This window comes from Macrobrachium nipponense, chromosome 9 (assembly GCF_015104395.2).
Source record: "Macrobrachium nipponense isolate FS-2020 chromosome 9, ASM1510439v2, whole genome shotgun sequence".
Classification (NCBI taxonomy): domain Eukaryota; kingdom Metazoa; phylum Arthropoda; class Malacostraca; order Decapoda; family Palaemonidae; genus Macrobrachium; species Macrobrachium nipponense.
Window position 1 is genome coordinate 109,367,453 of NC_061110.1, and position 3,737 is coordinate 109,371,189.

Sequence of the window (3,737 nt, forward strand, 5' to 3'; positions counted from 1 at the left end):
TCTGGTAAGGTGATAACCTCGAACGAAAAAAAACAAAATAACAGATTGATAGAAAAAAGAATAACGCTTGTATTCATGTAATGTTATTCAGCATGTTTAAAAATCCTACAAAGAATGGTGTCGCTACTAGTCTTCAGTTACTATAAATGAAAATAGATGTATTAATGCATTTGCCAGTTGTTTACTTTCTTTCATCTGAGCAGGGATAACTGTAACCAGTTGTTTTACCTTTAATGATAATGATGCGTTACAGGCAAAAGATAATACGGAAACGTCAACAGAAAAAAAAAAATCCCGGTGATACTTAACGTAAAAGTAAAAGAGCCCAAAATCTTAAACTAAACCACAAACAGTGGGCGCCAAACTCGTTCTCTAGAACGAAAAGCACTTAACAGCATTTGTTCATGTAGGTGTTTATACGTTCATGTGAAAGTGCATCAGCACAGAGAACAAGAGTAATATTCTAACGATGCCCATTTATTTCATTATGGTATCAATTGATAGGTATTCAATTAATATTTTCTTTCGTTTATATAATCCTTTTTGAGGCATTACGAGAATATTTTTTATTATACTAAGAAAAGAGAGGACGACGCAAAATCTTTTAAATTTAGGACTAGCATTCGCCATACCATTTTTGCTATCAAGATGTATGCATCACCCAAAACTATAACAGATGCAGTTGCATCATTGCAGTCAGCAAATCTATTTTAGGACCAAAAAAAGTAGGGGCTTGCGAGGGAAACAATTGCATCATTGCAGAAACAGCAAATATATAGACAGTAGGGCTTTGCGAAAGGGAACAATTGCATCATTGCAGAAACTACCGGTCATTGACTGGTGTGGAGTCTAGTCATATGCCTTCTTTTCTGCTATTTCTAGAATTGAACCCTTCGGCTTGTGAGTCATCCGATCAAGGATGTATAGGTACATTAGTGAATGAAGACTACCAGCCAAATGATAAAATTGGTACAGACGTTATTCTGTGCTAGGAACGGCTTGTCACTTCGCGAAAATTTATTCTGGGTGTCACCAGGCCACGAAAAAAGCCTAGGAGAGCTGATTAACAGCTCTCCTAGGGCTGGCCCGAAGGATTAGTTATTTTTACGTGGCTAGGAACCAACTGGTTACCTAGCAACGGGACCTACAGTTTATTGTGGAATCCGAACCCCATTATATCGAGAAAGGAATTTCTGTCACCAGAAATAAATTCCTCTAATTCCGCGATGGCAGATCCGAGAATCGAACTTCGGACCACCGGATTGGTAGGCGAGTGCGAAAACCAATTCACTTTAGCTTTATGGGATTCTTGCCCAGGAGAGAGCTTTAACTGAAACATAGACCAAAGGAGAGTCTGAAACACTTGGTTTAGTATTCTCTCTTTTCCCTTAATGTTTTATGTTGATATTATCTAGGATTTTATCTGTATCGAGGTGCATACCAGGGCACATGTAAACTATGATCCCCCTCCCCACCAAACCACCTAAGTAAACATACACTCATACACCCACACACTCAAACATATGCGCACAGTCACAGACAGACACAGACACGGACAGACATACACACACACACACACACACACACACACACATATATATATAATACTATATATATTATATATATATATATATAAAAATATAATATGTGTGTGTGTGTGTGTGTGTGTGTGTGTGTGTGTGTGGGCGCGCGTGCGTACGTGCGTGCGTACATGCGTGCGTGAGTGCTTGTGTGTCGAATGTGTGTGCGTGCATGTGTAAGTGATACATATAAGAAATATATGGAACGTGTGTTATTCCATAAATAAATAAGCCAATGACCCAAGGGGTCACTGACGAGATAGCAAGGAGTGTGATAAGGACCGATAAAAGAATGCAAGCAAAGACTTGGCGTGCTGTATCAGCGTCCTGGTTTGCATTCGCCTGTGTAAAACAGGTCACAGTGCTTTCGTCTGGGAACATGTTGACCTATAATCCACAGACGACTACGTGACTTCCTCTCATATGTTCGTCTATCTGTATGTTAGTATGCTGAGCTAAGCTTTGCTCTCTTATGATTTTGTAAATGCATTGTAACTCAGAACTCTACTTCCGCTCCTAGAATCAAGTTCTCTGAACCACTTCTTGTCTCTGCTCAAGAGATGTAGTTTCACAAATATATTGTTAAGTTTACCAACATGAGTTTGTAATGTCTTCGCCTTTATACCCAAAGAAGATACTGACGAAACTTAGAAACTCTCATTGCAATCGATGATACTCCGATGAGGATGGGAAGTATACAACCAGATACTTGCGTATAACATCGCAGGTCTTAATATCCAACGGGGCGCCTTGTTAAGACATAGGCCCAGCCCCTACATATGTGTCTGTGTGAGCAAGTGTGAGTGTGCAAGTTTATGATTGTGTGTATACTTTAAGGGTGGTAGGGTGGCGGGATCATAGTTACATGTGCCCTAGTATGCATCGGGAGATATATATATATATATATATATATATATATATATATATATATATATATATATATATATATATATATATATATATATATATGTTCTATTGACTTTATCTTCTAAATGTATTGTGAATTTAGAAGATAAGTCAATAGAACATTAGACAAACTATATAAATCTGGCTGTTTCTCTTAAAGAGGTTTTTTCATGGCCTTCAAGCGGCGGGTCTAGACCAGGACGTCTGTACGGGCTCCCCAATGTCCAATCCAAGAGGAAGATTACCCATGAGACCTATTCTATCAGCTATTGGACCTGCCAACTATAATACCGCAAAGTTTCTTGTTCCCATCTTTGCGCTGTTAACTACAAATGAGTATACCTTAAATGACTCCTTTCATTTTATCAACTGCTAAGAAACTGTAATTTTGATAATTGTGTTATGGCATCATTTGATTTGTGCAGTCTCTTTTCACTCAAATTCCATGGATGAGACGATTGACATCTGTCTAAATGAGCTGTTTTAAAAATAAATAATGATACTGTCAACGGGTTCAACAGGTCTCGGTTAAAGGAACTTTTAATCCTAGCTACCAAAGAATGTTATTTTTTGTTTAACAGTTTGTTATGTAAGTATGGGATCCAGTATAGGACCATCTCTGGCTAATGCTTTTATGTGTTTTATGGAGAAGAAATGGTTAGACGATTGCCCTTTAGATTTTAAGCCCTTATTGTACAGGAGGTATGTTGATGATACTTTCTTAATTTTAAGAGTCGTGACCAGATTCCTCGTTTTTTAGAGTACCTTAATAGTAATCATCATATATAGAATTTACATCTGAAGTCGAAGATAATCATACACTTGCTTGTTTCTAGATAGGCAAGTTAAAAATCTTATTAATAAATTTCACACTTCAGTCTTTAGAAAGCCTACTTTAACAAGGTCTTGTGTCTATATTGTTTCAATCAGCTACACCTTTGAAATATAAGATGAACTTAATATTTACGCTAGTTACCAAAGCATATAAAATTTGTTCTAGCTATTTGAATTTACACGAAGAATTGGAATTTCTAAGGTCACTCTTAAAAAACAATGGCTATCCGTGAATACGTAAATACATATATTGGTAAACAACTTTCAAAATTATTATGTAAACAAACAACCTGAAACTACTGCTAGCGTAAAGAAACCTGTTATTTATCTACCTTTAACTTTTACTGGAACTCATAGTTACGATCTAAAAAAGCAATTAATTTCTATTTTGTCCATTGGTTACCCTCAGCTAGATAT